The sequence below is a fragment of the Aegilops tauschii genome, chromosome 7 (genome assembly GCF_002575655.3).
Source record: "Aegilops tauschii subsp. strangulata cultivar AL8/78 chromosome 7, Aet v6.0, whole genome shotgun sequence".
NCBI classification, from domain to species: Eukaryota; Viridiplantae; Streptophyta; class Magnoliopsida; order Poales; family Poaceae; genus Aegilops; species Aegilops tauschii.
In genome coordinates this window covers 559,891,367-559,915,053 of record NC_053041.3, presented here as the reverse complement: position 1 = coordinate 559,915,053, position 23,687 = coordinate 559,891,367, and positions in this window count along the sequence as shown.

Genomic DNA, 23,687 nt, shown 5'->3' with positions numbered 1-23,687 from the left:
TATTTGGTTTGTAACTACTTTGCCAAAGATTGCCACACCTAAGGTTAGACAAGTTTGTGAGTGTTTGGTTCAAGCCACACCTTAGGCAAGCCACACTAGGGCCCACATGGCATACACACAAAAAGTGTGGCAAGATTCCCTTAGGCTTGCCAACTTGTGGCTCTCATTTTTGTGTGTATGCCATGTGGGCCACAAGTTGGCAAGCCTAAGGAAATCTTGCCACACTTTTTGTGTGTATGCCATGTGGGCCCAAGTGTGGCTTGAACCAAACACTCACCTAAGTTGGTCAAACTTGCCTAACCTTAGGTGTGGCAATCTTTGGCAAAGTTAGTCACAAACCAAACAGACCTTAACCTTAGGCAAGCTTGTCAAAAATGTGTGGCAAAGTGTGAACATTATATTTTTGCCACACTTGACTAACTTGAGTTGCTCAAATTGTTAGCCACACTTTGGCTTGCCTAAGGGAATCTTGCCACACTTTTGGTGTCTATGACATGTGGGGTTCACTGCTCATAAAAAATTCTTGCCTTATAGGTGTGGCAAGAACCAAACACCCACCTAACTTGGTCAAACTTGCTTGGATGTGGTGCGGCAAAGTGTGGCAATGTGCCTGGAAACCAAACAGCCCCATAATATGGCAATATAAGGCAAACATAGTCACAATCCAAACAGCCCATATTCATAATTTGGTTGCCAAATCTCATGCGTGCAATGCACATGTACCTTACTAGTACTTCCTTTTTCAGTTAATATATTGTGATTAAAATGATGCGGGGCATCCATGAAGCCACGTGGCACATGTGGAGGCGTTGTCACGACCTCCTTGTGTGGATTGATCACAGTGACGTGCTGCTGGTTCCAGAAGAATGTACTCGCCCTCTCTAAGGCACACTGGCAGTACATTCATGAAGCGAAGATGTGCACGCATGCCACACACACACTTATTCCCTCGCACGCACACGCGGGTATACGGGGGGATGCATTTTTGTAAGAAGATCCACCCCATGTGATAATTTGACGCGTGTAAAGTCCTTCACTTCATTGATGGTCAATTAATACATCGCATGCAAATTGAGTGGACGTGAGGGAGGAAGTAGTTGACAAAGACATAACTACTCCACTGCGTGCATGCGAGTAGCTAAATCTTGGGTTGCTACTTCCATTGGTCTCCTTCGTATTTTGCGCCAATTTTTTACCATATTTTTAAGTAACATAATATTTATGCATGTCATAAAAAGTGGCACAAAAAAGGGGGCCAATAAACCAGGACGCGGCCAGCATGATCAATTTTTTCCAGGGCTACTGTTGGTGGCCTTTGTATTTAAATATGGATGGAGTAGAGTAGTACTATCATTATCTTAGCCTCGTAGGGCTCTCCCAGCGCCTAGGCTCGCCTCCCCGCCTCGCCCACCGGATCCCGCCATGGAGGATCGTGCCATGGATAATCCCTTAGATCCCAGGATCCCGCAGGTTGCCCTCTCGCTGTGGCCCGCAGAACTGCCGCCTTTGAGTGAAACCCACATGTTTTTCAGAGGGGATTCATTGCTCTGGAATCACAGATCGGTGGCGCCGGAGGACATGCCAGGGCTGCGTTTCAGGTGGTGGGAAGCAAGGGCAAATTGGTCGAGGAAGCGTTGCATCGATTGGAGACAAGTTCGAAGGAGCTGCGCCTGGCGAAGCACAAGGCCGAGACGCAAGTCGATCTCAGGGGAGAGATGCTGAGGGATGTCAGCATCTGGCAGCATCGCGATCATTTCGAGCTAGGGCTAATGGTCGAGATCATATTCACGGAGTCGACTGCGGAGGAAAGAACGCGCATGCTTGCGCAATGACATGAGCAGCCGGTGCAACTGTTCAAATGGGCTGTAGGAGAAGCTAAATCCCGGGACCAGTTGCGGCGGCGCCGCCGGGCATGCATCGTAGGCGAGGTGACCTGCCCTCCTTCCCCGCCAGCGATGCAGTGGCCTAGTCAGTTGCTGCTGCTGTGAACTTGCAACGCCATGTCAGTTTGCAACCTTGACAATCACTCCATTTATATGTATTGTATTCCTATGAAAATACTTGGTCGTTTGGAAAAAGATGGTAATTGATTTATCACTAGTTTTTGAATGCTTGGTCGTGACAATCAACCGAAGCCACAAACAAAAGTCTCCATCACGTAATACTTTACGGTCGGTCACACCAACAGGCGGTCAGTCGGACCCGCGTCTCACTGAAGGGACACGCATCGGCTTGGTCTAACATGTACGGCCAGTTACATCACGGTCTTGTGCGACCGCATTTGAGCATTGTAGTACTCCCTCTATATATCTCAGTTTACAAGTCTTGCACGTGTACCTAGGTCGTTAATTTGACCAACTTAATAAGAGGCATACATTACGAAAAAAATATCATTACAAACTTCAAATATTCTATTTTTTTAATGATATATTTTTATGTTAAACAATTTGTTTTATAGAAGTTAAATTGACCACCTAGATACACGTGCAAGCCTTGTAAACAGAGATGGAGGGAGTACTTGAAATTTATGTTCCACTAAACTCATCGGGAGCCGTTTCGGGCCACGAAACCAAAACCATCAATTAATCTTTACCTTGTTCCCATCACATTCCAAATTACTAATGCTGCAATTAAGTGCAAGCCTGCTAACAGCTACTAATACGTACCAAACCAGAACGTGTTCCCACTATGCAGGTTTTAGTACTAGTGCTAGTACTTAGGTTATAAAAAGGGGAACTACCTAACCAAAAATTACTCTACCTTCCTCCTCACAAGTCCTTCTTCTTCGTCCGTCCTTGCCATGGCCAGTGTGCAGAGCTCTAGGTCGAGAAATACTCGTAACAAGGAAGCGGCAACCAAGGCCGCGGAAAAAAAAGAGGGCTCGCCGCCTTGTAGAGACCTCAAAAGATCTGTCACGGGCAGTTGGTGGCTCCCAGGAGCACCCTAGCCGCGGAGGCGAACATACCCAGCTGGCGGCGCTGGAGTCGTTATCCCTCAACGGCATGCCCGATCAGCTCAATAAGAAGCTCAATAGTAGAAGGAGTTCATCCACGGCTTCGTGGAGCTGCTGAAGGAGAGCCTCGACAACATGCCCGATGAGCTCAATGAGTAAGGGGAGTTGACCGCCGGCTTGGTGATGCTGCTGAAGAAGAGCATTGCCTCAGAGAAGAAGGCAACCGGCAAAATCCTGGAACTTCAGGAGGACAAGGCGAAGCTCTACCACGAGCTCGACCTGCTGAAGCAGGAGAACGCCGGCTGGAAGAAGTTGCATGAGAAGAGTAGTTCCTCGATGAAGATGTTATAGGCCCTCGTCATGGAACAGAAGGAAGAGTTGGCGAAGCTCCGCATCGAGCACCCGGCTGCTGTCAAGGTACGTAATGCCTCCGCGGAATAGATGATGAAGGCTCGTGTCGAGAAATCCCGCATCATGGACAAAATGAAGAAGATGGCGGAGGAGACGCGCAAGGAGATGGAGGTCGTGGAGGCGATGAAGAAGCAGTTATGACTCCACGGCCGACAACCCTTCATGTAGTAGAGAGCAGCGCCCCAGACTTGTGTGTGCATATTCCTTCATTTTTGGGGGTGATAATCTTCCTTCTTCTCTTGCTCCTGTGTTTCTTCTTTTGCTTCGGGTGTTTCGCCGCACGTGTCACGTTCTCTGCGAGGCATGAATAGAATAGTGCTAACAATGAGATGACTAGCAAATTAGATCATTTTTATCGCCATATGGCACTGGGCTGCAGTGTTTCGTGCTCCTCCGTCGTACTAGTACTCCAGTGGAAAAATTGAGTATACCGCACGGTTCTTTGCTCCTCCTCAAGTCGTCGGCACATTTATACGAGCAATCAAATCACAAGGCCCCGCCTTCCAGCAGTAATGAGCCGTCAAATCACAAAGGCCCTCGCCTCTTGTGAAACCGACCAAGCGAGATTGCCCCGCCCTCTAGCCTCTTAAAATGTATACTTTTGTACAGTAGTAGAATCGATGGATTGCGCCATGGAGCAAAACTAACAAGATGAAATTAAAGAAAAAAGGTGGTACATATATATAGAGAGCGCTCGTCGCCAAATTATGCATATAGTACTATTAAAAAAGCTAGTGCGTGCTTAAATGGGGTGCTAAATTCTATTAAAGAAATTAGCATACCTATTTAATTCTTGGGTTCTTATTATTTATGCCACTAGTTGTGTATCACTACTCGGTTTTGCCATTCGAAGTTACAACTACTCAAAAATGTCATCGATCCGTGAGATGCCTGCTCAAAAAATGCAACTAGATATCTCAAAAATGCCATTGTTAAGTTAGATGTTTGCTCAAAAATGTCATTAGACATTGTTATTTTCACGTCAAACTCTTTGACCATGTTATATGACAAAAATAAGCCGATTCTCACAGTGATAAGTGTGGCCCTGCTTGTCAGGAGTAACCAAGCGAATAATTTTACAGGAAAATAAGAATGCTGTTGGGATCAAGTAGGCCCCACACTTTATTTTACTATAGTGAGATAGAGGGAGAGCTGGCATGTTGGTCCATCGGTATTTATGTCATTATAACATAGCAAAAGAGATTTGAGTCACAATAATGGTGTCCAGCACAACACACCCCTCAAATAAAACTAAGCACCCTGAAATTCTTTGACAAAACTAAGCACCCTGAAATTCTTTGACAACTAAACTGCCAGCTATATGATGTTGGCCATATATATTGTACGTATATAATGTGAAGAAACGAGTGGTAGTACTATACCAACTAAAAGATGAACTGTAAGAAATACTAGTATGTACGTACTGAAGAGTTAAAGTAACGAGAAGGAACATAACATAGTTCTGCTGGGGGCTCAGCACAACACACCCCTCAAATAAAACTAAGCACACCTGAAATTAAACTAAGCAACTAATCCGGAGACACTGCATTACAACCACCATGAGCAACGACACTGCTACCTTACTCGGACTCCTCGTCCACGTGCCCGACTTCGTCCTTGTCCCTCTTCCTCTTGGCCGATACTTCTTTGCTTGAATCGCACACTTGGCTCTTGCTCTTCATCCACCCCTTGTAGATATTGAAACAAAGGTAGGAATCCATTGCAGCGTCGTGGATGTGGTCTATATCTAGTACATTCCACTGCCATGCACGATGAAACATGGGCAGAGGTCTCTTCAGTTTACAGTATGAAGGATGAACCATGGCTCCTGCCAGGGTCAGCATTTAAGGCTGATCATGGGAGGGCACCAGCCCATTCTTTTGGAGGTCGAAGGGCTTGTCTACAACAAGGCATATCCGACCTAGGACTGTTTTGTCGTTCGTAAAGTCTACAGTAACGAATTTGACTAGGCCGCCCTTGAGGAAGTTCTTAAATTCCTCGCACTCAACGTCAGCATGGCATATGTGGTAGACCAAGCATTAGTCATGCACGCAAACCTGGATCACGGCGGGCTTCATCTTCTCTTCCTCCTTTAGATTCTTCTCTTTGTCCAGGGTTGTGGTGTACTCAACATCTAGCCCCGCGACCCACTCATCATTTGAGTTTTCGAACATGCATCTGAAGCGAGCAAGCCATCCGTTCACCGTCGCGGAAGAACGGGTGTAGATGACGTCGAACTCATCGCGGGTGATGGTTCTAACCTTGTACTCACCTCCGATCATGGAGATTTGGGACGCCATGGATTTGGGAGGAGGGTTAGGATTTGTGGAACTGTTGTAATGTGAAAGGACGGGACGACTAGGAGCGAACTGTCGTAATGTTAAAGGACGGCCGGGGACGAGTAGGAGCGAACTGCTAGCGGTTTTCCAATTGTAAAAATGGTGAGTGGGTGCGTTCAAACGGCAGGGTAGTGGCTTCCCAGGTGGATAAATGGATTCATGCATAGTACTATGGGGGCCCAATTAGATGTCATGTCTACTAGACGCCCAATTAAATGGCTTCATGCATCTGCGTGTTCGCACGTCAAGCGCCAGGAAAAATACAGGTGATACAAAGCTTTCCATGCTCCCATGATACGGGCTTCCGAGAGCCCTTGGATCTGTGATCGAATGGCTGCATGGCGTGATTCTAGACCTATGGGTGAATATCCTATCCTGGAGGGTTATTCTGCAAAGTTTCGGCAACTTAGCATGTGACCGTTCGATCTCGGATCCAAGGGCTGCCAGCAACCCGTATCATGGTCACGCCTACCACGACCGTCGCCTCGCTCGCGCGGTCGCTCCCTTGGAGATTTCACACGGCGCGTTAGGCTATCTGATGTTGGCATGTCATACAGTCATCACTTAGTCACTCATACAACAAGGTTAGCTATAAGGTTGTCTATTAGAGTATTTTTTACTTCTCTCTATCTCTTTCTTCGTAGTATTTGTTGCTGCCAAGGAGTGACCTCTTCCAATGAAATGGTGCTTAGATGAGGTGTTAAGGGCATTAAATGGCTTAGCAACTCGAGTCCCCAACCCCAATGCATAGGTGCTTAGTTTTTTGTTGCTAAGCTTGCTTAATTTAATTAGCTATAGACTCAAAATTGTCTTTTCACCTAGGTACATGCGCTTAGCACCGTTTCTTCCTGGGGTCACCAAACTAGTCTCTCTCTTCTTAATTAACTTGCCACATCAGACTTTATGCCTATGTGGCGGGCTTACCTATACGAGCAAGTACAATAGTGGGCTATAGGCCTGCTTACATAACATTTTTGCATATGTGGAGGAGAGAGGCAAGGAAAAAGTGGAGTGGGCTCTCATGCAAGAACCAGCATGTACACGTGCTCATAGAAAAAAGCATTTAATACAAGGAGAGAGATAGAGAGAAAGTGAGAAAAACCTTATAGCCAACCATATAGCCAACTCTATTGTATGACTAATAAATAATACTTCTAACTTTTGATGACATGGCATGTTTATATACTCATGCAGCACCAGTAGCTGGCTATACTATTAACCATGATCTACATGGTGGAGCATTGGGAGAGGCACCTGTATACCATGGAGGTGGTCAGGAATCGGGAGACTCACGCCGGTCATAGCGTCGTAGTTAAAATGATACAATGGCAAGTCAAATCACGGGGCCCCACCTGTCCAGCAGTAACTCGCTGTCAAATCACACAGCCCTACGTTTGCAGCAGCCTACTCCCTCATCTTCTCGTGTCTCTGTCTAACCGACTAGGCGGAACTGCCTCGCCTACCGCGGGGGAAAAGCCCCGCCCTCGACTTTTAAATAGTACCATATAATTTTGTATCCATGGATTGCGCCATGGAGCAAAGCCTCAAGAAAACGGCGGTACACATGTACTCCCTCCGTTCCTAAATATTAGTCTTTGGAGAGATTCCACTATGGACCACATACGGAGCAAAATAAGTGAATCTATACTCTAAAATGCATCTATATACATCCGTATATGGTTCAAAGTAGAATCTCTATAAAGACATATATTTAGGAATGGAGGGAGTATTACGGAGTATACAGCACGCCCGTCACGTTCGCGTCGCACCCCAGACGGTCGATCGGTCTGGCACGCCACTCTCCGAATGGAATGCGCGTCATATTGCGTTTGCACATACATGTGGGACCGTAATTGAGAACCGACCATAGGCACACTCCCGGGCCCCGTAAGTCGGGTGAGTTAATAGAAGAGAGAGACGAGCGATAGTACTGGAGCAGTGTTGTACACACGTCGGTGCCTGGACGACCCCTGCATGACACGGAAGATCAGTTCGTCCATGCATGTGACCAGACTCCGGCAGACACGGCTGGATTGGCTATCATCTACATATCGTGCAGGCTGTGTTGTATAGGGCTGTAGTTCTGATGAGAAATCTAAAACAAGGTTTCTTGTCATCTCGCAATATTAGGTGTCATGTGCTTCGGATCACTGCGAGGGTGAAACAGCGATAATTGAGTTCCTCCATGGCGCTGGTCATTGGGGGCACATGCATGAAGACTACTTGGCTGCCATCTAGGTCAAGCTGGCTATGTTAATTAGGACATCTATCAATGGACCCCTTTTCTACGAGTTTATCTTTAATTTGAGCATTGATCCTCATCTAGTTTGTCCGTCGGGATTCATGTTGTCTCCTTGGGGCAGTGAGGTTATGGTTTCTTGTCATGTGGCATTTTTTCGTGTTATATGTTAATCCGGTGATTCAGATCAAAATGACGACAACTACGCCTCCGGGGCAGGTGCATGAAGACTTCTCGACTGTCATTGACGAGGTCAATCCAGCTCCGGTAGATAAAAGAAAACTACTCTACTATATAGGCAGGAGCCTCCGCGCTTGCTTGCTAGTGTTGCTCTCTTCACACTGTCTCATCCTCTCCATATCTAAACACGACAGTGGTGGCCACACTCTCTCTCTACTCACCGATGGTCATAGATCTAGCTGGATCCTCTCCGCCAGGGAAGGTGAGAAGGTGCAACAGTCACGCGGTCGTCCTCGGCGACGGCTCTTACCCACTGTCGGCACTTCCCGATCAGCGTGCCTTACCTTTATCTATCACGCACCGCCGGCTAGGGAGGGCCTCCGACCCCTTCTTACTCGCTGCCGTAGTGTGGGCAGATCCGGCCTCCCACCGCCCACCTAGCGACATCCCGGTGACCCTCAGGAATAACTTCCTTCGAAACCAGCCTTGCTCTACTTCCCCAGCTCCTCACGTTGCTACATTTGTATCTTTTACTAATTCGCAGGCCCCCTCGTAGATAGGATTGATCTGCTGTTCGGAGGCCACCTAAATTTTTACTATTAAGAGGTAAAACTAGTTCATGCACTCAAATCTAGTACTACTTGGTGTTGGGGAACGTAGTATTTCAAAATTTTCCTACGATCACGCAAGATCTATCTAGGAGAAGCATAGCAACGCGCGGGGAGAGTGTGTCTACGTACCCTCGTAGACCGAAAACAGAAGCGTTAAGTAATGCGGTTGATGTAGTCGAACGTCTTCGCGATCCAACCAATCAAGTATCGAACACACGGCACCTCCGTGATCTGCACACGTTCAGCTCGGTGACGTCCCTTGAACTCTAGATCCAACTGAGGCCGAGGGAGAGTTTCGTCAGCACGACGGTGTGTTGGCGGTGATGATGAAGTTACCGACGCAGGGCTTCGCCTAAGCACTACAACGATATGACCGAGGTGGAAATATGTGGAGGGGGCACCGCACATGGCTAAGACAATAACTTGTGTCTATGGGGTGCCCCCTTGCCCCCGTATACAAAGTAGCAAGGGGGAGGCCGACCGGCACTCATAGGGCGCGCCCAAGGGGGCCAATCCTACTCCAAGTAGGAGTTGGATCCCCCCTTTCCTTGTCCTACTAGGAGAAGAAGGAAGGAGAGGGGAAAGAGAAGGAAGGAGGGGGCGCCGCCCCTCCCCCTAGTCCAATTCGGACTAGGCCCATGGGGGGCGCGTGGCCAGCCCTTGGCTGCCCCTCTCTCTCCCCCCTAGGCCCAATAAGGCCCATTACTTCTCCGGTGGTTCCGATAACCCTTCTGGCACTCCGATATTTATCCGGTGACCCCCGGAACTCATCCGGTGTCCGAATAACATCGTCCAATATATCATTATTTATTTCTCGACCATTTTGAGACTCCTCGCCATGTCTGTGATCACATCCGGGACTCCGAACAACTTTCGGTACATCAAATCACATAAACTCATAATACCGATCGTCATCGAACGTTAAGCGTGCGGACTCTACGGGTTCGAGAACTATGTAGAAATGACCGAGACTCATCTCCGGTCAATAATTAATAGCGGAACCTGGATGCTCATATTGGTTCCTACATATTCTACAAAGATCTTTATCGGTCAAACCGCATGACAACATACATTGTTCCCTTTGTCATCGGTATGTTACTTTCCCGAGATTCGATCGTCGGTATCAGCATACCTAGTTCAATCTCATTACTGGCAAGTCTCTTTACTCGTTCCGCAGTGCATCATCCCGTAACTAGCTCATTAGTCACATTGCTTGCAAGGCTTATAGTGATGTGCATTATCGAGAGGGCCCAGAGATACCTCTCCAACAATCGGAGTGACAAATCCTAATCTCGATCTATGCCAACTCAACAAACACCATCGGAGACACCTGTAGAGCATCTTTATAATCACCCAGTTACGTTGTGATGTTTGATAGCACACTAAGTGTTCCTCCGGTATCCGCGAGTTGCATAATCTCATTGTCATAGGAACATGTATAAGTCATGAAGAAAGCAATAGCAATAAACTAAAAGATCATAGTGCTAAGCTAACGGATGGGTCTTGTCCATCACATCATTCTCTAATGATGTGATCCCGTTCATCAAATGACAACACATTTCTATGGCTAGGAAACTTAACCATCTTTGATTAATGATCTAGTCAAGTAGAGGCACACTAGGGACACTCTGTTTGTCTATGTATTCACACATGAACTAAGTTTCTGGTTAATACAATTCTAGCATGAATAATAAACATTTATCATGAAATAAGGAAATAAATAATAACTTTATTATTGCCTGTAGGGCATATTTCCTTCAGTCTCCCACTTGCACTAGAGTCAATAATCTAGATCACATCGCCATGTGATTTAACACCAATAGTTCGCATCTTTATGTGATTAACAGCCATAGTTCACATTGCAATGTGACCAACACTCAAAAGGTTTACTAGAGTCAATAATCTAGTTCACATCGCTTATCTGATTAACACCCAAGAGTAATAAGGTGTGATCATGTTTTACTTGTGAGAGAAGTTTTAGTCTACGGGTCTGCCAAATACAGATCCGTAAGTATTTTGCAAATTTCTACGTCTACAATGCTCTGCACGGTGCTACTCTAGCTAATTGCTCCCACTTTCAATATGTATCTAGATTGAAACTCAGAGTCATCCGGATCGGTGTAAAAGCTTGCATCGATGTAAGTCTTTACGATGAACTCTTTCTCACCTCCATAACCGAGAAATATTTCCTTAGTCCTCTAAGGATAATTTTGACCAATGTCCAGTGATCTACTCCTAGATCACTATTGTACTCCCTTGCCAAACACAGGGCAGGGTATACAATAGGTCTGGTACATAGCATGGCATACTTTATAGAACCTATGGCTGAGGTATAGGGAATGACTTTCATTCTCTCTCTATCTTCTGCCGTGGTCGGGCTTTGAGTCTTACTCAACTTCACACCTAGCAACACAGGCAAGAACTCCTTCTTTGACTGTTCCATTTTGAACTACGTCAAAATCTTGTCAAGGTATGTACTCATTGAAAAAACTTATCAAGCGTCTTGATCTATCTCTTTAGATCTTGATCCTCAATATGTAAGCAGCTTCACCAAGGTCTTTCTTTGAAAAACTCCTTTCAAACACTCCTTTATGCTTTCCAGAAAATACTACATCATTTCCGATCAAAAATATGCCATTCACATATACTTATCAGAAAGGCTTTAGTGCTCCCACTCGCTTTCTTGTAAATACAGGCTTCACCGCAAGTCTGTATAAAACTATATGCTTTGATCAACTCATCAAGCGTATATTCCAACTTTGAGATGGATCGCTGGAGCTTGCACACTTTGTTAGCACCTTTAGCATCAACAAAACTTTCTGGTTGCATCATATACAACTCTTCTTTAATAAATCCATTAAGGAATGCAGTTTTGATATCCATTTGCCAGATTTCATGAAACATGGCAATTGCTAACATGATTCGAACAGACTTTAAGCATCAATACGAGTGAGAAAATCTCATCGTAGTCAACACCTTGAACTTGTCAAAAACCTTTGTGACACGTCGAGCTTTGTAGATAGTAACACTACTATCAGCGTCCATCTTCCTCTTGGAATTCCATTTATTCTCAATGGCTTGCCGATCATCGGGCTAGTCCACCAAAGTCCACACTTTGTTCTTATACATGGATCCTATCTCAGATTTCATGGCCTCAAGCCATTTCGCGGAATCTGGGCTCATCATCGCTTCCTCATAGTTCGTAGGTTCGTCATGGTCTAATAACATGACTTCCAGAATAGGATTCCCGTACCACTCTGGTGCGGAACGTACTCTGGTTGACCTACGAGGTTGTATAGTAACTTGATCTGAAGTTTCATGATCATTATCATTACTTCCTCACTATTTTGTGTAGGCATCATTGGAACTGATTTCTGTGATGAACTACTTTCCAATTCGGGAGAAGGTACTATTACCTCATCAAGTTCTACTTTCCTCCCACTCACTTCTTTCGAGAGAAACTCCTTCTCTAGAAAGGATCCATTCTTAGCAACGAATATCTTGCCTTCGGATCTGTGATAGAAGGTGTACCCAACAGTCTCCTTTGGGTATCCTACGAAGACGCATTTCTCCGATTTGGGTTCGAGCTTATCAGGTTGAGGCTTTTTCACATAAGCATCGCAGCCCCAAACTTTAAGATACGACAACTTAGGTTTCTTGCCAAACCATAGTTCATACGGTTTCGTCTCAACGGATTTAGATGGTGCCCTATATTAAAGTGAATGCAGCTGTCTCTAATGCATAAGCCCAAAACAATAGTGGTAAATGGGTAGGAAACATCACAGATCGCACCATATCTAATAAAGTACGGTTATGACGTTCGGACACACCATTACGCTGTGGTGTTTCAGGTGGCGTGTATTTGTGAAATTATTCCACATTGTTTTAAATGAAGGCCAAACTCGTAACTCAAATATTCGTCTCCACGATCAGATCGTAGAAACTTTATTTTCTTATTACGATGATTCTCCACTTCACTCTGAATATTTTTGAACTTTTCAAAATGTTTCAGACTTGTGTTTCATTAAGTAGATATACCCATATCTGCTCAAATCATCTGTGAAGGTCAGAAAATAACGATACCCGCCGCGAGCCTCAACACTCATCGGACCGCATACATTAGTATGTATTATTTCCAATAAGTAGTCAGTTGCTCGTTCCATTGTTCCGGAGAACGGAGTCTTAGTCATCTTGCCCATGAGGCATGGTTCGCAAGCATCAAGTGATTCATAATCAAGTGATTCCAAAAGTCCATCAGCATGGAGTTTCTTCATGCGCTTTACACCAATATGACCTAAACGACAGTGCCACATATAAGGTGCACTATCATTATGAACTTTGCATCCTTTGGTTAAAATATTATGGATATGTGTATCACCACGATCGAGATTCAATAAACCATTTATATTGAGTGTATGACCATAGAAGGTTTTACTCATGTAAATAGAACGACAATTATTCTTTGACTTAAATGAATAACTGTATTGCAATAAACATGATCCAAATCAGGCTTGGGTCTAGTTTTGGGATTCTTCATGGGAGTGGCAACTTGCTTGCCATTCTTCTTGAAGTTCCCTTTCTTTCCCTTGCCCTTTTACTTGAAACTAGTGGCCTTGTCAACCATCAACACTTGATGCTTTTTCTTGATTTCTACCTTCGCCGATTTTAGCATCGCGAAGAGCTTGGGAATCGGTTTCGTTATCCCTTGCATATTATAGTTCATCGCGAAGTTCTAATAACTCGGTGATAGTGACTAGAGAACTTTGTAAATCATTATCTTGTCTGGAAGATTAACTCCCATTTGATTTAAGTGATTGTAGTACTCAGACATTCTGAGCACATGCTCACTAGCTGAGCTATTCTCCTCCATCTTGTAGACAAAGTACTTTGTCAGAGGTCTCATGCCCCTTAACACGGGCATGAGTCTAAAATACCAATTTCAACTCTTGGAACATCTCATATGCTCCATGTCGTTCAAAACATTTTTGAAGTCCCGGTTCTAAGCCGTAAAGCATGGTGCACTAAACTATCAAGTAGTCATCATACCGAGCTTGTCAAACGTTCATAACGTCTGCATCTGCTCCCGCAATAGTTCTGTCACCTAGCGGTACATCAAGGACATAATACTTCTGTGCAGCAATGAGGATAATCCTCAGATCACGGAGCTAGTCCGCATCATTGCTACTAACATCTTTCAACTTATTTTTCTCTAGGAACATATTAAAAAGTAAACGGGGAACTACATCACGAGCTATTGATCTACAACATAGATATGCAAATACTATCAGGACTAAGTTCATGATAAATTAAAGTTCAGTTAATCATATTACTTTAAGAACTCCCACTTAGATAGACATCCCTCTAGTCATCTAAATGATCACATGATCCAAATCAACTAAACCATGTCTGATCATCACGTGAGATGGAGTAGTTTTCAATGGTGAACATCACTATGTTGATCATATCTACTATATAATTCACGCTCGACCTTTCGGTCTCAGTGTTCCGAGGCCATATCTGCATATGCTAGGCTCGTCAAGTTTAACCCGAGTATTCCGCGTGTGCAAAACTGGCTTGCACCCGTTGTATGTGAACGTAGAGCTTATCACACCTGATCATCACGTGGTGTCTCGGCACGACGAACTGTCACAACGGTGCATACTCAGGGAGAACACTTGTACCTTGAAATTTAGTGAGAGATCATCTTATAATGCTACCGCCGTACTAAGCAAAATAAGATGCATAAAGGATAAACATCACATGCAATCAATATAAGTGATATGATATGGCCATCATTATCTTGTGCCTTTGATCTCCATCTCCAAAACACCGTCATGATCACCATCGTCACCGGCTTGACACCTTGATCTCCATCGAAGCATCATTGTCGTCTCGCCAACTATTGCTATCACACCTATTGCTACCGCTTAGTGATAAAGTAAAGCAATGACATGGCGATTGCATTTCATACAATAAAGCGACAACCATATGGCTCCTGCCAGTTGTCGATAACTGTTACAAAACATGATCATCTCATACAACAAATTATATATCATCGCGTCTTGACCATATCACATCACAGCAAGCCCTCCAAAAACAAGTTAGACGTCCTCTACTTTGTTGTTGCAAGTTTTACGTGGATGCTACGGGCTTAGCAAGAACCGTTCTTACCTACGCATCAAAACCACAACGATTTTTCGTCAAGTGTGCTGTTTTACCCTTCAACAAGGACCGGTCGCAGTCACACTTGATTCAACTAAAGTTGGAGAAACAGGCACCCACTAGCCACCTGTGTGCGAAGCACGGCGGTAGAACCAGTCTCATGAACGCGGTCATGTGATGTCGGTCTGGGCCGCTCCATCCAACAATACCACCGAATCAAAGTATGACATGCTAGTAAGCAGTATGACTATTATTGCCCACAACACTTTGTGTTCTACTCGTGCATATAACATCTACGCATACACCTGGCTTGGATGCCACTGTTGGGGAAAGTAGTATTTCAAAAAAAATCCTGCGATCATGCAAGATCTATCTAGGAGAAGCATAGCAACGAGTGAGGAGAGTGTGTCCACGTACCCTCATAGACCGAAAGCGGAAGCGTTAAGTAACGTGGTTGATGTAGTCGAACGTCTTCGTGATCCAACCGATCAAGTACCGAACGCACGGCACCTCGGCAATCTGCACACGTTCAGCTCGGTGACGTCCCTCGAACTCTAGATCCAGCTGAGGCCGAGGGAGAGTTTCGTCAGCACGTCGGTGTGTTGACGGTGATGATGAAGTTACCGACGCAGGGCTTCGCCTAAGCACTACAACGATATGACCAAGGTGGAAATATGTGGAGGGGGGCACCGCACACGGCTAGGACAATAACTTGTGTCTATGGGGTGCCCCCTGCCCCGTATATAAAGGAGCAAGGGGGAGGCCGGCTGGACCTCATAGGGCGCGCCCAAGGGGGGCAATCCTACTCAAAGTAGGAGTTGGATCCCCCTTTCCTAGTCCTACTAGGAGAAGAAGGAAGGAGAGGGGGAAGAGAAGGACGGAGGGGGCGCCGCCCCTCCCCCTAGTCCAATTCGGACTAGGCCCATGGGGAGAGCGCGGCCAGCCCTTGGCTGCCCCTCTCTCTCTCCCCTAGGCCCAATAAGGCCCATTACTTCTCCGGTGGTTCCGATAACCCTTCCAGCACTCCGATATTTATCCAGTGACCCCCGGAACTCATCCGGTGTCCGAATAACATCGTCCAATATATCATTTTTTATGTCTCGGACATTTCGAGAGTCCTCGTCATGTCCATGATCACATCCGGGACTCCGAACAACTTTCGGAACATCAAAACACATAAACTCATAATACCGATCGTCATCGAACATTAAGTGTGCGGACCCTTGGTGCTCATATTGGTTCCTACATATTCTATGAAGATCTTTATCGGTCAAACCGCATAACAACATACATTGTTCCCTTTGTCATCGGTATGTTACTTACCCGAGATTCGATCGTCGGTGTCATCATACCTAGTTCAATCTCGTTACTGGCAAGTCTCTTTACTCGTTCCATAGTGCATCATCCTGTAACTAACTCATTAGTCACATTGCTTCCAAGGCTTATAGTGATGTGCATTACCGAGAGGGCCCAGAGATACCTCTCCGACAATCGGAGTGACAAATCCTAATCTCGGTCTATGCCAACTCAACAAACACCATCGGAGACACCTGTAGATCATCTTTATAATCACCAAGTTACGTTGTGACGTTTGATAGCACACTAAGTGTTCCTCCGGTATTCGGGAGTTGCATAATCTCATAGTCATAGGAACATGTATAAGCCATGAAGAAAGCAATAGCAATAAACTAAACGATCATAGTGCTAAGCGAACGGATGGGTCCTGTCCATCACATCATTCTCTAATGATGTGATCCCGTTCATCAAATGACAACATATGTTTATGGCTAGGAAACTTAACCATCTTCGATTAATGAGTTAGTCAAGTAGAGGCACACTAGGGACACTCTGTTTGTCTATGTATTCACACATGTATTAAGTTTCCGGTTAATACAATTCTAGCATGAATAATAAACGTTTATCATGAAATAAGGAAATAAATAATAACTTTATTATTGCCTCTAGGGCATATTTCCTTCACTTGGTTCAAACAAGGAAGAAAGGGGGTGGGGGTGGGGGAAGATTTGTTACGTGAATCTAGGACTTGGTCGAATGAGGAAATAATGGGGGCGAAAAGTAGCAGAGACTGGCTATCCAGCTGGTCTCTTGGTCTAATAGGGAAATAATGGGAAACGCTATACAAACTCAATATAAACCCGATCTATTGGTTGAAAAGGGGAAGAAAGTAGGGACTGGGGGACAAGTCAACAGAGTATGTCTAGCACTATATTTGCGAGCCTCGCACAGTATAAGGTGGCTATACCGAACAAAAATGGGACCAACCCAGATATCCTGTTCTGATGTTTGTTGCCCCGAGCCCCTCTTATGTAATGCCACTGGTAAAATATAGCAGTCGCACTGTTAAAAGTAAGGACACGTTAAACAAGTGTTGTTTTCAATGTAGTGCTTGCAGTAATATGAATCAATGGCATTGTTTTTCATGTCCTGCTAAATTTGCCATTAAGATAAGTTGCTTCTTTTCGTTAGAAACGCAACTGTCCTGGTCCGCCTACTCTCTCGTGCCCAAATACCAACTCTGTAGCAGCTATTAATGTAATGTTGCTGTTAAAATGAAGCAATGGCACCATTAAAGTAATGTTATATTTAACGGTTGTCATAGTTAATCCTAATGCCCACACTAATATCTAGCAATGCTGCTGCTTTAGAAATTTCTACTGTCCTTGTAGGATTGCCATTCAGATAAGGAACTTGCTTCTTTTCAATTGATGTATGTTTCATCACTTGTTAGTCACCCTCCTTTCCACCTTTTTGTGCAAACAGAGATATACATTTCAGGCTTGATCTTAGTTGAACTGCACAAATGATATCCAAATTTTAGTTGAACATTCCACGAGCTTCACAACAAACCTTGGTGTTGCTCAATTTTATTGCAAATAATGAAGAAGAAGCTGCTAGCTCATGGGACATTGCTTCATTTTAGGTGAACTGCACAAAAAGGTCCCATGAATTGAATCATCCATGTTGGTGACTGGTGTCATCCCTTATACGATGGCTGGCGTTGACTGCAGATATGGTTCCCATCACAAGCTATGTTCCTTTTTGGTCCAACCGTTTGCCAAAGATCATGTATGTTGAGTCTGCTCTTGTGCTACTGTGTTGGCACTGCCATGATAAAGCAGTAATGTTATAATTTTGCACCTTAATCTAGTGGCACTATTAATTTGAGGCAATGTTTTGGTACCACTAGTGCCACTGATTTTTTATATATATATCGAAAGAGGGGGTTTCATCCGATTTCATTAAAGAAACCCAACCATAGAGAACCATTATCGGACAACATCTCAGTGTAAACGGGCAGTTACGCAACTACTACTAGAATGGACTGAGTACTAGCAGGAGACAAGTTCACCACATAAGCTAGGCAGGTAGGGGGACGCAGCACCAGCTCGACCAAGTTTGGATTACAACCCAAATGCTACCACAAAAACATCAGGGGGAAGATAGGGACTGAAAGATCCAGCTTCAGCATCCCAGCCTAAGCACCCCGTCCTCCATCCTTGCGACGCATGGTACACCTCGCTTGCCACCTTCTCGACCCTAGTGCCACTGATAAAATGAAGTAATAATACAGTTAAAATAGAGCGAGTGTCCTCTCTATCATTTCATTTCCAATGTAGATAAAGAAAGTGCTTCTCTTTGTTAGTATGTGTTTCATCAACTAGTCCCATTGTTAATGTTTAAGCATTTCTGCAAACCGGGGTGCTTAATTTTAGTTGATCTGCACAAAAATAGAGATTGGAATGTCTCAAGGCCCCTCCTTGTACTACCCCTATACACTGATGTTCATCACTGGCAGAAGGTGTATCGGAGGGAATTGGGCCGATTTCCAGTATGAGGCGTCGCAGGGCCTATCTCGCCCTCGCAGCATGGCATACTATGATACTATCGCAATATTTTCTTCTATTTATTAGTGTATGTTTCATCAACTAGTGCCACTATAACATAATCACGCTTTTTTCATTATCTATGCAGATAGGGTTATTCAACTGCATTTTGCTGGAACTGCACGAATGTACGGATGGAACTGGCATATATGCAGAGTGCGAGGTGTGCCAAGTAAAAATTACCGACACCAACCATGCTCCATGCACGCATTGGCATCCACCACCACCAGCGGGATGTGTGGCGCTCTCTGTGGACGGATCTTTCTCGGCAGCAAATCCTCTAACCAAATACTAGTAGCTTATATTGGCAGTTTTCTAGGGAGTACTCTTTTCTGAAAGAAGCACCAATCTATTTTTCTTTATTTGTACACAGTGTCACAAATTTGACCCAAAGGTCCAGAGCTATTTTAGGGTGATTGGCGTAGTACTCGAAGACTGATTGTAAGCATGATTTTCATTACCCGTCACACTGATTGTAAGCATGAGCAGATGGAAGATTAGGTTAGTGCGAAGCTTACCTTAAACCCTACCGTAGCCGTTGAAACGAGGCGAGCATCGAGGGAACCGTGGAGAACGGCGGGGAAGCGACGTCGCGCCATCCGGCCTCCTCTTGCAGTGGGAGAACAAATACTCCTATGGCTCTGGCTGGCTCTACACCCTCACGAACGGCACACCATACTCGATCGATTCGTTATCCTCTAGATGCTCAACCTTCGACCTGTTCGCCCACCACCTCCGCCTAACTTTCACCTCAGGAGAATATGTCTGCTCCATCGCCCAGACGAGATACTCAATGAACTCGAAGGACTGCGGTGTGACTGCCGCCGAGGAGTACATCGCCGCCCTCATCACCGCCGTATCGCTCTTTCGCATACATTGCCACATGGCCCTCACCGTCCTCAAAATCTCCCACTCACTGTCAAACCAAGTAAGGATCTCCTTCAACCTGGCTAACTTTGCCTGGTCACCGTCAGCGATCTGCCCGATTCGCTGCTGCATCCTCTCCATAGATGTCCTTCTGAGAGGTCCGGTGCTAGCTTTGGAAGATGGGAGGAGAGACGGTGGTCTTGCAATAGAGAAGAGGGACAGGCGAGATGGTGGTTTTGCAATGGAGAAGATGGAGAGGAGAGGGGTGGTTTGCAATGGAGAAGAGGGAGAGGCGAGATGGTGGTTTTGGAATGGAGATGATGGAGAGGAGAGGAGGTGGTTTTGCAATGGAGAAGAGGGAGAGGAGCGTGCGGCAGCGATTTAGGATTGGACGAGAGGGCCGGCATGCTGTGACTGGATCAAAATCAAAATCAGTTTACCCATCAATTAAGAAAGCGACCCCACATTAACTAGTCTCCCTTCTATTCTGGGTCATAATTGACCATGATTTTCACAAATAAAATATATTTTATACGTTGCAAAAATAATATAGTTTGCAAGTACATTCAGATACGAACCAAACGATATAATTTTTGGTGACATGCATTCATATTTTGCTTGTCAAATACAGTATGTGGTCAAACTTTGACCCAAAATACGCAAAACAAAAAAATATTTCCAAGACCAGCGCTGCTCCTCTCCTCTTAAACCACCGCCGCTCCTCTCCTGTTCCAATCTAAATCCACCGCCACTCCTGTCCTGTTTCAATCTAAATCCACCGCCCCTCCTCTCCTGTTCCAATCCAAAACCAGCGTCGCTCCTCTCCCGTTCTAATCCAAAACTAGCGCTGCTCCTCTCCTCTTCCATTCAGAAACCACCGCCGGCGACTGAAGGTGCTGTGGAGAAGTAGATCAATGGAGGAGTAAAACCGATACGTGAGGATCGCTGACGGCGACCCTGTGAAGCTAGCTAGGATGTTGGAGATACAGTCTTGGTTTCACAACAAGGACCAACTAGCGGCAACGGCGACATCCATGGCCAAATATTTGCAACAGAGCGAAAAGGCGGCGATACTCCCGAAGGGAGTCGCGTGGGAGTACATAGAGTTGCTCCTCTGGGCCATGGAGCAAACAGATTCACCGAATCCGATCGTGAGGGAGCGGTACTGGGAGTATCGATCCCAGATGGAGCATCCACCAGAGATTGAAGGATCGAGCATCTACAGGGTGCCGTTTGTGAGGGTGTCGTGCCAGAGCGAGCCGGTGGAGTCTTCGTCGACCGACCCCAACTGCAAGAGGAGAAAAGCAATTGCCCCGACGTTACTTCCCCGCCATCCTCTCCCTCGCCGTTCACATCGTCTCACAGGGCGGTTGTTTGCAGCCGAGGAATAGGAGGGGACTGCCCCCAGCCCAATTGTTAGGAGGAGCTTAGGGTTGTCAGTATTTGTAGGTTGTGAATTGTGTTTTGTGTTGTGTATTTTGAGAGTACTTTCACATATGAATGTCTTTTGAATTTCAGATTTGCAGTATTGAGCGTATGAAATATTTTATGAATTCTAGAGATCCATTTTTAGCACTTAAAAAATGTATTTTCATAGGAGTATAAAAGTGTAGGTAATGTGATTCTCAGAGAAGAAACTGCAAGTTTCAGTTTCAGATAAGAAACTGCAAGTTTCAGAGGCAGAGCATTTATATTAACATGCCCTTTTCAAACAGGGATAACATCATGTTGGAAGTTTTATTCATGGTCAAAAATGGAACTACCAGCTAGTTAACATCATGCTGATCAACATTCATGCATAGCACATCTTCATATGATGCACAGTCAAAAAGATACGCTATTTTTAAAATGCCCACACAATGTCGACTGTGCGAAAAACAAAGAAAATGAGGGACGAAGTTTTGGCAAGTGTTGGACGTGGTGTGCGTAGATGACAATGGGGACCCACATGTCAATAATGGCAGCGGCAAAAAAAATTCAGATATTTTCCCTGCAAAAAATGTAGTTTCATAGGAGTATAAAAGTGTAGACAATGTGATTCTCATAGAAGAAACTGCGAGTTTCTGTTTGAGATAAGAAACTGCAAGTTTCAGAGGCAGAGCATTTATATTAACACGCCCTTTTCAAATAGGGATAACATCATGTTGGAAGTTTTATTCATGGTCGAAAATGGATCTACCAGCCAGTTAACATCATGCTGATCAACATTCATGCATAGCACATCTTCATATCATGCACAGTCAAAAAGATATGCTATTTTCAAAATGCCCACACAATGTCGAGTGTGCGTAAAACAGAGAAAACGAGGGACGAAGTTTTGACAAGTGTTGGACGTGGTGTGCGTAGATGACAATGGGGACCCACATGTCAATAATGGTAGAGGCAAAATATTTGCAGATATTTTCCCTGCAAAAGGTGGAATCGAACCCGGGCGGAACAGCGGTCGCATAGTGTCACTTGGCCACTGGGCTATTTCAGTAGTTTTGGTAGAAATAAGGCACTGCCTCTAGTGGTTCATTCTCGTCCCGCGCCTTTGTGCGCTCGCCGCGGAGCCGATGTCTGCCCTTGTGAACATGCTGAACAAACAAAAAGAATCTGGAGAGGACTGTACGTGGAGAGGCGGACAGTCGGGACCCACCAGGTCTATGGCCGTACGCAAGCAAGTGCCTCATTGAAAAACTACTTCCTCCTAATGCTATACTGACATTGGGGCCCACGGGTTTGTCAAACATAATTACATTTTTTGAGGTGCTTCAACGTAGTTAAAGGAGATAAATTTACAACTAAGCCAGGGAGCTGGCAGGTATCATTTATTATCAGTGGGCCAGCAAGTATCAGCTGGGTTGTGGGCTGCCCCGTCTAGGCTTTCTTTTTTAACATGCGTAGCCCATGACATGCCGGTTTGTATTTTCTTGAGGGCCGTCATGTATCGACCGGCCTATGGACCTCCCATCCGAGGTTTTTTTTCATGAAACATCGGCAGCCCAACTTATGTATTTTTTGAAGAAAACGCACACGTGTGTTCTATTTTTCTATATATGAATAGGAACGCAAGGTCCAACTTATGTTTCCCTTCTAACTATATAATATATATATATTTAAACTATTTTATATGTTATTATATATTATTGTTATTGTCATTATATATTTAGCAGATACTTACATACACAAGAAAACAATGTCCCACATTTTATTGACTTATAAAAATAACTTTTTAACAATAAAATCCTGGATTTTTTTACATTAAGGCAACAAAAATCCTGGTGATTGTGTACAAAATCTTCGTAAGATTTAAGGACCAATGTAATAATAAATCACTTATTATTTAAATATATTTATAACAAAATGCTCAGCCCCTGTTTATTTTTTGATAACATTGCTACGCCCAACCCAACACTATAATTAGAACCAGCCCAGCAAAATCGTGTATTTTGAAAAAAAAGGCATGTAGTTTTTTGGGAAAAAATAAATGGGCCGCATGGACGCTACATTATTTGTTCAGCCAGCCCAGCAAATTCGTGTATTTCGAGGAAGTGAAAATGGGTTGTAGTTTTTAATAAATGGGCCGCATGGACGCTACATTATTAGTTCACCCAGCCCAGCAAATGGACTATAATTCTCAAAAGAAAGATCAAATGGACTGTAAATTCTGAAAAATGGGTTGAATATGTTCCACATTTTTGGATCCTGAAATGTGGGCCAATAGGTCGAAGCCAACGCAAGTCGTTGTCAACTTAGTCAACAAATGATTCTGACATCGTTAGCCGTTGGATTTACATCCAACGACCAGCATCTATCTTCAATCTCTCGTCTTCTTCCTCCAGCGCCGCCAGGACCATCTGCTCCCGCCTCCTGCTGCTAGCAGTTCTTCTTAGCATGTTTCGCTGTGAAGGGCTACCCCACCGACGGCCAGGCCATCCCTCCACCCCTCCACACCTACAGTTCTTCCCCACCGACTGTCGAACCATGCCACACCAGAACCAGTTAACCCTCGTACACCTCTCCGTCTGCGACTCCACT